The following is a 12,092-nucleotide window of genomic DNA, read 5'->3' as shown; positions in this document are numbered from 1 at the left end:
ATAACTTCTAATAATTTTCCTTCTTCCATAGCTGAATTTTTTGTGCTTGAAACATAATTTTATCACCCTTTTTAATGTTTAAAGGAAAATTTACCACTAAAGTATTGTTCAAAAATATATCTAAAAAGTATCTATCCAAACTTAATTCCATATGCATTATTTTTCCACTATAGAGAAACTCATAATCATTAGATAAATTAAATATTCTGAAGATTGGATTTGGAACATTTCTAGTTCTCAATCGACATAATAAATTTATAGTTTCTTTTTGCATAATTAGATTAAAAGTTTCCTTTTTCATCATTTGGAAATCTTGTTTTGTTGTAAATGTATTTAATTGAGATGATATTTCTGACTTATATTGATTAAATTCTGAAACAGGAACTTTTGCTTTAAATAGAATAGTAACATTATTATTGGTCTTTTTAAATTCTTCCATATATTCACCTTTTAAAACCTCAATATCGTCTTTCTTTATATGTGTGTCTTGTAATGATTTTAATACATCTTCAAATTTGTATCATCTTCAAATCACTTTCTAATTGGTTGTTAATATCGCTTTTCATTGACTCGAGCTGGTTTAACGTAATAGCATCTTGTTGATCAATACCATTAGTTATATTAACTAGTCTTTTTTGTGTAAAATCAATCCAGGATCTATAATTTGTTGTGAAAATTTTATTTAGTTCAGATTTAAAATTTGAACGACTCATTAAATTTTGATGTGTGTCTCTTTTATATTTTTCAAATTCTTCATTCTTAACCACATTATCTAAATTCCTTAACTGCTCTTCACTAATATCACTTACCTTACTTTTAATATTACCAAAAATATCCATATTTATTATATAATAATTTGAGTTATTTAACAGCACGTAAAACAGTTATACGAGCTCCACCAAAATCAATCAAATCACCATTCTCATCTTTAATTGAAACTTTGAAATTATTAAATTTATTGTGATGTATTGGGAAAAATATCTTTTCATTAGGTTCATATATAATTGGTTCTCTAAACTCTGCATTTGTTCTAAATGTTGCAATTAAGTCTGTTTCGTTGTGTGTTGTATCATTGTGTTTTAAAATCATACCTTCTGCTAAATCACAGTGAATATTTATAGTATCAAACGGATGAAACATTGGCACCTTATCTCCAACATGTTCTATATTTTCAGCCAAGTTCTTTTCACTAAAACCTAATACAGTATTAATGGTATCTAAGGTTATATTACATTGCTGGCTAAATATTTTAACTCTATTTTTCCTTCTATCCTCAGTAAATTGAATATTTTTAAAAGGATCGTTGGTATATGGAAGGTTTGATTTAATATATTCTCCTAATTCTTGTAAACTATATTGACCAGGCTGAATTATGAGTTGTTTTGTAAATTTTAAGTTACTATTACAAAATGTTAATTTGTTGTTCTTTTCTGTAATGTTTGGAGTTAAGTATGTTGTGTAAAATCCTGCAACAGCTACTTCTAAATCGTTTTCAAATGGGTAATGCAATGATATGTTTAACCCTAGAACGGACGGGTGAAAAAAAGTTACACGAGCGGACGGGTTGGGTCTACAGGACCCCACCAAAATATTATATATAAACATACATCTATGTTAAAATTCGTTTATTTTTTTGCACAAACAACTATAATGGCCCTTTATTCTTCTTAAAATGTTATACAAAACAATTGCAAACTGTAAGTTATTGATTAAAAGGTAATTTTACAAATTCTTAGAAAATCCCTTAATGTTTTCGATTATTATTTATATATAAAATATTCTGGATGGTATGCAGTTACCTTTAAGCTACTTCAGTCTCAGAATGTTTGAACTTGAATGTTCAGTCTATAGTGCGTTTTAGTTTGGACGTTCAGCACAGTTGTCACATACCATTTTTGTGTGTTTCAAACATACCCACACTTTACAATATGTGCAAAAGTATTTGGTTTTGCTGTCTGGGCACTGGTAACAACGTCCTCTTTTGTTCTGATTGTTGATTTCACTGGCCTGCCTGATGTTAGTAGACGTACCACTGATCCTTCCGGCCAATTCTCTAATATGTCTGGGCAGTTTTCCATGTTGAGCTCTCGTTGCCATATGAGGTCTAATTAAAAGCAATGCAAGTTGTTTTATAAACTTACGTCGAGTTAAATTCTGAGAATCCATTGCTTTGTTTGCTTTCAGAACGACATATGCATTAACTCCAGCGATATTCGTCAGTGCATAGAACAAACATAATGGCCAACGCTTAGTTGCTCTCCCTACATTGTACTCAGCACACATCGCATCCAGCACATCTACTCCACCTTTGGTTTCATTATAAAATGTCACAATTTCGGGTTTTTTAGCTTCCCCTGTGGACTCATCAATGTTTCCATCATGGTGCATCGAAGACAGAAGAACAACTGATTTGTTTTTCTTCGGAACATACGACACAATTGTTGCATTTTCCTGGTACCCAAATAAAGAAGAATACACTTCTCTTGATTTCGCCGGAAGAAATTGTGGAGGGATCTCTTTTTTGTTTTTACGCACTGTGCCGACTAAAGTAAGATTCTTCTCTCGCAAGATCTTCATTAGCGTATACGAGGTAAACCAATTGTCCATTGTAATATTTCTACCAGTACCACTTATGGGGTTAACAAGTCTTAGCACGACATCCTTGGCCTTATTACTACAATTAAATGGTCCTTTGGGCTGCTCACCAACGTACACTTCTAAGTTTTTTGCATAGAAAGTTTTTGAATCGGCCAGTATGAAAATTTTTATACCATACTTTGATGGCTTAGAAGGAATATACATTCTGAAACTGCATTTCCCTCTGAAAGCCACAAGCATTTCATCCACTGTCAGATATTCTCCTGTTGTATAATGAGCATTACAATTATCAGTAAAAATATTTAAAATATCTCTAATGGCGGCCAACTTGTCCACTAATTTCCTTTCATTCCTAGTTTTAACGTTATCAAATCGGATACATCGTAAAAGAAATCTAAATCTTCTAAGGGACATAGTAGCTGGAAATGCCTCAATACCAAAACCAGACGTGTCCCAGAATTCTTCAATATTTGCGTGTCCAGCATGAAAAAGTCCTGCAAGGTAGAGTAAACCTAAGAAAGCTTTTATTTCTTCCTTTGTACACTCTCTTGCCAGAAATGGATCATCTTTGTATCGCGGCCTCACAATTTCAATAAAAGTATTCGTGCTAGTCACAACAATATCTAATAAATTTTCATCAAAAAACAAAAGCCAAGCGTTTAAAGGATTATCTGCCTCCCTCGCATCTCCCTTCACTCCAGGCAAATGAGTAACAATATTATGACTTCTTGTTCGACAATTCGAGGGATAAAATGTTTTGTTCCATTTTGTTGTTTTATCTCGTCCAACATACTTTGATGCTGTACCACACCTCGTAGAATCAACATCACTTTCACCATCATCAACATTCAACCTTTGCACAGGTGTAGAAAAAAAATTACGATCATCAGGAACCGCTTCAACACAATCTTCTAATTCACTGTCTGTATTATGTTCACTCTCCAACTGGAAATCTGGATCTGCATCTGAGTCATCGAATTCACTAGGTTCTCTTTCCAATTCAAGTAGTATTTGATCATCGTTTAGCACTTCAGCCATGTCTAATCGGTCAGATACGCTGCCAAAACATTCACCAACAAATAAGCACTTTATATTCTTATTCTCGTTAACAATATGAAGTTTTTACGGGAAACGTTACTCAGTATGCCATAAAGAAACCTATTATTGGCGCAGCTCACAGTTATTCCACAAGACTGACGTAAACGGACGGGTTGGGTCTCACAGACCGAAAGCAATTTCAATCCTCACTCGTACACAGACTAATTGCAACTGAAGTAACATATGCATATTCCTGACATCTAGTGACATTACCTGAAAGGTATAGAGAAGGACTTAACAATAGCTTAAAATCGTTCAGAAATGCAGTACTTTTAAATATGCTTGGGTCTGTGAGACCCAACCCGTCCGTTGTAGGGTTAATACAGATGAATAACCATTTAAATTAAATACCTTCATTTATTATATAATAAATAACTAATATGGATAATTGGGATATTAAAGTAAGGTTAACAGAAGAAACGGCGAAGAGAAAGAGGAATGGTGAGTTGTTACCTGATGATATTAGATGTTTAATAGTTGGGCCTAGTGGTTGTGGGAAAACGACGTTAATGATTGATAATTTTTGTTAGCACCTAAATGGTTAAAATATGCAAATGTTTATATATTTTCTAAAAGTTTAAATCAACCTAAATACCAACACTTAATACAACCTTTTCGACATATAGAACGTAATATTAAAGACACAATAGCAATAATAAAAGGAAACAATGAAGAGATTATTCCATTAGATGAATGTGAGGACTATTCTGTGGTAGTATTTGATGATTTCATATTAGAAGAACAAAATCACGTTAGAGAATATTTTACTCGAGGGCGTCATAAGGGTTTGAACTGTTTCTATCTTGGACAAACATATTCTAAAGTGCCAAAACAATTAATTAGGGACAACTTAAAGTTTCTTTGTATATTTAGACAGGACAATGTAAATTTAAAACATATATATGATGAATTTGTTGCATCTGATATGTCGTTTGAAAAATTACAATTATTATGTAGCAAGTGTTGGAGTGAAGAACATGGTTTCTTAACAATAGATATGACTAGGAAGGTGAATAATGGTAAATATAGAAATAAAATTAAAGAATTTCTAAAAGTGTAAACTAAACGTATATGAATGCAGGTGAACGTATATATTATGTTATGTTATGTTATGTTATGTTATGTTATGTTATGTTATGTTTTTATTTTTTCTTTATATAATAAATGGATGTTAATAAAGCTAAGAAGTATATTAAGTTAAAAGAAGAACTTATTAAAAGATTTAAGGAAATTAAACAAAGTAATCGAAGTAAGTATGAAAAATTTAAAGAACAAGATCAGCCTGTTATTGATGCAATTAAAGATTTAGGGCAAGATATATCAAAAGTAGCAGAAGAAAATAAAAATCTAATTCAAGAGTTAGTTCCAGTTGCGTATAAAAGTGCTAGAGTGGATTCAAGCTTATTAGAAACACCACCTATGTATGATAGTTCTATAAATGAAAGTGATACGCCTATAACAGAAGAAATAAAACACATGAAAAAACAAATTAAATATAAAGTAGAAGGAATAGAATCTTTAGCAACAACTCATTTTGGTAATATTGCCTCAAGATATTATGCAACTAGAGATGATAAAAGTTTTGGAATACAACCATATGATGAAGATGGGAAAATTATACATATGATAGGAAATGCAGAAGTTAAAATTCATGGTGACGATTTAGTTATTAATAATCGACATTATACAGGAACAGAAGGTTTATGGGAATTATTGACAAAACATAATCCAACAAATTATAATGATGATGATCTAGAAAAATATAAACAAATAGTAATTGATTCTAGTGTTGCATTTCATAATAATGATACAAGTACAAGAAAACAAAAATCTAGTAAAGGTAAAAAATATAAAGAAATTATCAAACCTATTTGGGATGAATATATAAAACCAACAACACCTTCAAAAAAGACACCAAAATCTGGAGAAGGAATAAAGGTATATAACGAATTATCAAAAGAATACATATGGATGGATGATGTGAGAAAACTGATTGATCGCTTGATTGTTATTGATGGGGAAGAAAAATCTGGAAATGATAACTTTTATAATGAGAAAGTAGGTATTATGGATATGATTAATTCTAAACTTGCACAATTTATTCCTAATGATCCAAAAGGTATAGGTTATTTGATTAAGATATTGAATACGCTGCCACCAAAATTTTGAAATAGTGAAAAATATGGAAAAGGATTAGTAAATGATTTGATTAATAAACTTCCATTTGAGTTGCATATTCCAGGATTTAGATTTTGCGGTCCGGGTACAAAACTTCAAGAAAGATTAGAGAGAGGTGATGAAGGTATTAACCCATTAGATGAGGCTTGTAAAGAACATGATATATACTATAGGGATAATAAAGATACAGAATCAAGACATATTGCAGATAAGGAATTAGAAAATAAAGCTTGGGAAAGAGTTTTTGCTAAAGATGCTAATTTAATAACTGAAAAACTACCTGCTCTTGGAACTGCTTTAGTGATGAATACAAAAGTAAGATTTGGTTTAGGTTTATAAGTAACGAAAGTAAGATTTGATTTAGGTTTATAAGTATTTTTTAGATTTAGGTTTATATGTACTTTTTATGGAAATTTTTCATAAAAAGCTTTTAATTATATAATAAATATGCAGTTAAAAGGTTTTACATTTACGATTCCTAATCAGGAACTTAAACAATTAAATATAGATCACATTTTAACTAACAAACAACTCAAACAAAAGGAAGCAAAACTACGTAAAGGACAATGTATGTCTCTATCTCTTTCTATACCACAACTTAAGAAAATAAACAAAGAAATGAAGGCAAATGATAATAAAGTTCATTATGGTGGTTTTATATTTACTATTCCAACGATCTTAGCTTTAATAGGTGCTCTAGGTTCTGTTGCTGGAGGTGCGGCTGCTATTGCTAAGACAGTAGATGATGCAAAAAAGAATAAAATGGAATTAGAGGAACAAAAGCGACATAACTTAGCAATGGAAGAAAAACAAGGTGGTAAGCTTTCAAAAAACGTAAACTCCAAAACAGTAAAGAAAAAGAAGAAATTAAACCTTTAAGTAATTTATACCTAATACAACTTGTTAAAAAACTTAAGATAAGAAACTTTAGAGGTGTATTTATGAGTGATGAATTGCCTAAACAACCAAGGAAGAATGAGTGTGGTATTGTTAATTTTGATACGTCTAAAAATATAGGAACGCATTGGATTTGTTATTGGAAGAAAGTAAATAGAAAGTATGTGTTTGATTCATTTGGAGGTAATCCGCCAAAAACACTCGTAAAATATCTTGGTCATAATATAGGGTACAATAGCAGCCGTATACAACATTTTAACGAGGTAATTTGTGGACATTTATGCATTACAGTGTTAAAAATGTTTACAGATGGGTATAGTTTTTCAGAAATTATTAGTCAGGTGAATAGGAATAAGGATATTTGGAGAAGTTATATTTAAGTTTTTATGGGCTTAATTCATAAAACGATTACAAATATTTTTTATAATAAATATGGATAAGATAGAATCATATGAATTACAGTCCTTTAAACCTAATCAAAAAACAATCGAGAATTTAAATAAGCCAAACGGGTCTATTGAATTTGATATTGACGTGGGTGATGGCTTCGTACATCCTTATTATGCTGATATTTATGTAACTTTTGAAATTAGAGGTAGAGATGCTGATGCAGAATATCCTACTGGTCAAAATATTAGACTTATTAATAATTTCTTCCCACATTTGTTTTCTCAAATTCAAGTTAGTAAGCATGGACAGATATTAGATATTATAGATTATCCTGGTTTAACTTCAACAGCTGTAAATACATGTACGATTTCAAAACCAGAGGCAAATCACTATGATGAATGTGGATGGGAAGGAATTACGTGGGCAAGAACAGATGAAGAAATAGTGTTTTTGCTAAGACTTTTACCAGGATTTTGTTCAGATTTTAAAGATATTATGTGGAAAGGAGGTTTGAAATATACATTTAAAAGAAGTGGTTCTGATGATAACGCATTTGCTATTTGGAAAACAAAAAAGCAGGATGGAACATATGAGAATGATCAACCGCATCCAGGTAAAATTAAGATTACAAATATGGAGTTAAGAATGCCTATTGTTAATTATGAACCTAACTATGCCACCTTGTTAAGATCTAATATGTTAAAAGAAGGTAAGATTCCTATTTCATTCAACACGTATCAATGTTTGCAGAAGACTGTTAGTGGGAAGTATTTAGAATTCGATTTAACCACACAATTTAACTCAAGTGAATTTGATATGCCTAATTTTGTGATTGCCTTTTTCCAAACTGATAGAAATGATAATCAAGAAAGAGATTCAAGCTATTTTGATCATCGTAAAGTTCAGAATATCCATTTTCGTAATTCTAGAAATGAATCTTTCCCATTAGAATCTTTAAACTTAGATTTTGCAAAACATAAGTATTTGAAAGTTTATGAAATGTATACGGTATATAAGCGAGCTACAATTGGAAATACTGAGATGTTTTATTACCCGAAGGAGTTTTTAGAAAATAGACCAATGTTTGTGATTAACACAAGCAAGCATAAATCAGTAACTGTAAGTGATAGAACTAATTTGAAACTGACTGTTAATTTTGAAAGCGATGTACCAGATAAAACAATTTGCTATGTTGTTATGATTGGTAAGAAAAATTTAGAGTATGATGTTGAGAAAGAAAAAATAATTGAGAAGATATAAATCAATTATATGTTTATTAGATTTGTTTAGTTTGTAAGTGTTTTTATGATAATATCATAAAAACTTATTTAATAAAATGACTATTCCAGATAACTTTCCACGTGAGAATTTAATTGTGTTAATTGAAGATACTATATTAAAGCTTGAGAAGTTATTAATGAAAAACAAAAGGAAGTTTAAGAGAATAAAATGTGTTTATACTACTCTTATTACGTTATCAATTCTATTATCAGCTTCTACAGGGTTCATCAATGTATTTATTCCTGTTACAGTGTATTCAATTATTACAACTGCATTTGCTTCGGCTTCTGCTGTTATCACTGGTCTATCAACACGGTTTAATATAGCTTCAAAGAAAGAATATTATAAAAATATGGTGAATCGAATTGGGCTGTTTAAAGATGAGCTTAATGTAATTAAGCTCATGAATGGTGAATTAACAGATGAAAATGTAAGAGATATTGTTAACAGAATCAATTATATACTTAACGAAATTCGAGACTATTAGAAAAAAAAATCTATATAATAAATATGGCAAAACACGTTGATCTTTTAAATAAACTTGGAAGTCTTGAACAAAAACAGGTTATTGGATTAAGAGAATTAGAATTAAATACATAATATAAGATTGTGAAAATGGAAAAGATTAAAACTAAGTTTGGAAAGAGCATATTAATTGAGTGTGAGGAGTTCAAGGTTTTTCTTCCACCTAGATTTACAAAACACTTAACAGATAAAATGATTGATGAGATCGTTAAAGATGGAATAAAAATCAAATACACTGGTTTAAAAGATAATTATCCAACTGTTGAGTTCTGTATGTAAATTTCAAATAATGATCGGTTTTGTAAATCCAAAAAATGATCAAAAACATGTTGTCAGAAGTAAAAAATGGAGTGAATTGAATGGATCCTCAAAAGAAATTTATACTTACTAATAATTTCAATGTAATTGTAAAAAATGTGCAAACCGAAGTTCAAGTTTTTTTTATATTAACGGCTGTCTATTCAGTTTGAATTATGATCAGTGGACAGAGTTTAAGAAGTCATTGTTTCCTATAGAGAACGAGGTTAGCAGACGATTCCATTATCAGTATCCGAACTTGTAATTTTAAGTATGTTTAAGTGTATAAGTGTTTTTGATTTCATTATCAATATCCGAACTTGTAATTTTTAGTGTATAAGTGTTTTTATAGTATCAGACTATAAAAAACTAAGACCTTTGGATATACAGAACATAATGTCATTTGAATTTTAAAGATACATGTATAAATAAGGGATTTATTTGAGTTTTTTGTAACTATATCCTTAGAGTTATGCAATTTATAAGACATTCAATAGATAGGAAATTTATTTGTCTATTGATTGTCGTTTGAATTTTGAAAATCGGTTAATATTTGATGAAGTTATAGCAAATCCGAAATAGTGTTTTTAGAGTTATGCAACCCGCAATACCATCAAAAAATAGCATTTTTTTTCTTAATCGATTGTCGTTTGAATTTTGAAAATCGGTTAATAAACAACAAAGTTATAAAGATCTGGAGATATTTTCCCTCATGAGCCGCCATTGATGTTAAGGTTGATTATCGTTTCCAAAAAATTATCATGTTTACCTTATTTAGTACTAGTTCATTTGTAAGTTTCAGAGCTTAATTCATAATTTTAACAATTCTGGAAAAACATGTTAAAAAGAATTAGTTTCCAACCCTGTTTGTCACGTGAAGGTAAAAATCATCACGTTACATTGTCACGTTATATAGCTACAATTTTCTCTCTTCACAATCGAAAAAGTTTTAAACTTCTTACTTTTAGTTATAACGTGACAGTATTAGTATTGTTATTACTACACTTCCATATACTGCTTGATTACTAAAAAGAAAGAAAAGAATGACTGCCTGAGGGGAATACAACTTGTGACTTAAAAAGAAACAAGTTCTCCTTTATATTGTTACTACAATTATGTTCATATGGAAGTCACGTACGCAGCTTGCATGCAAAATCTTCCTTATATACAATGGAAGTAGATAGCCTTGGCTTTAGTTCAACTTATTTTTTTATTCTCACCAAGCAAACTGGATTGTGTGTGCATGTATCAGTGAGATAGATGAATGAAAATATATATATACTGTTTGGCTGTGCGTTTATTCAATACTCGTATACAGTCTAAAGTTCATCTTCTTATTACTCGGGCATTTATAAACCAATTTTAATCAAACAAAAAGTATCTGTTAAATTAAAAACAGCACTATAAGTTATATGATTTTAGATGTAAGTTTTTATGATTTTAAATGTCATAAAACAGATGTTTATTTAGCTTTACTTCCAATCTGAATAAGGCATCATCCTTACCCTCCATTTTAAAAATGCATTTATATAATCAATCCACTTGTTATTTTTAATATGATTGATAAAGATATGATGGTTTTTAAAACTGAAGTAGTAGTCTAAATTCTTATAGGGTAATGCATTATTCCACAGCTCGTGTATTTTATTAAGATGATATTTTGCTCTTTCATCAAGTTGAGCTTTCCCATTCTTGTAGTCGATGTAAAATTCTAAAAACATTAGTTTGATATAATTCAGCTCGTTTTGTAAGTCTATAAATTCTTTTTCAGATAATTGTTCAGGATTTACAACATGATAAGCAAACGCACCTATTTTTTCTGTTTCATCATTTTGTTTGCTCATTTTATTCCGGCATGCTTTACACTCATCTCGTCTTGTATTTCCATTTCGAGCAAATTCTTGATATTGTTTTAATTCTCCACAAATTACACACTTTTTCATGATTTATTAAATATAAAATATCCAAAATAATTAATTCATTGTTTTGTTATAATTACATTGATTTCCGCAATTTGATTTTAAATGTGATAAAAGCAAGTACACAAGGTACAATACTCAATATACTTTGCGCTCTGTAACTTTGTTTAAGTACTATGGTCAGTGGCGGGTTTGGGGTAACTTTGTTTAAGTACTATCGTCAGTGGCGGGTTTGAGGGAAAAGTGCGTCAGAATTGGTATCAATGATACTACTTGTAGAAAATTGTATTCCTTTTTCCATTTAGCAGTACAATATTGAAAATGCTGAAAGATTATTTATATTGTTTTTAATTAGGAGTTTATATTCTGAGATTCATCTCGCGAGCAACAGAGATTCAGAAGTTTACAACCTACTTTACTTGTTTAAAAAATGAAAGAACTAAACTGCCTTAAACTACACTAAGCTACAAGCATCTCGAAACAAACCTTTCTTTTGTTTTACGTTCTAGATTAAAGTAATTTATGTTCTAATTTTACCTTACGGCCTAAACGTTGATGAGTGAGTCAGTATTACCCCTTCATTCAACACGGTGTCTATCCGTCACGAAAGTCATGAAAAATTCATGAAATTAGAAAACGGTCTTGAAAGTCGGGAAAAAGTCCAGAAACTTAGCTTTTGGGTCAATAATTTTTTTATCTGTACAAACATAAAAAGGGACTGGAAACTTCTTTTCTATAGAACGTCAAAATTCACCACGAAAAATGTCTGTGCTAGGCTTCAGACGCTACCAAATCGCAAGCAAAACAGACACATAACTCACACGTGAAGATTTGTCCCAATTTGCACCCAAATTCGCTCTTGAGAATGTTATTAAATGGTATGGTTTGGGAAGGAAAAGTTCACGACAA

Source organism: Thermobia domestica, chromosome 11 (genome assembly GCF_964235325.1).
Source record: "Thermobia domestica chromosome 11, izTheDome1.hap1.1, whole genome shotgun sequence".
In the NCBI taxonomy this organism is placed as follows: Eukaryota; Metazoa; Arthropoda; class Insecta; order Zygentoma; family Lepismatidae; genus Thermobia; species Thermobia domestica.
The sequence above is the reverse complement of the archived record's forward strand: the minus strand, read 5'-3'. Positions refer to the sequence as shown.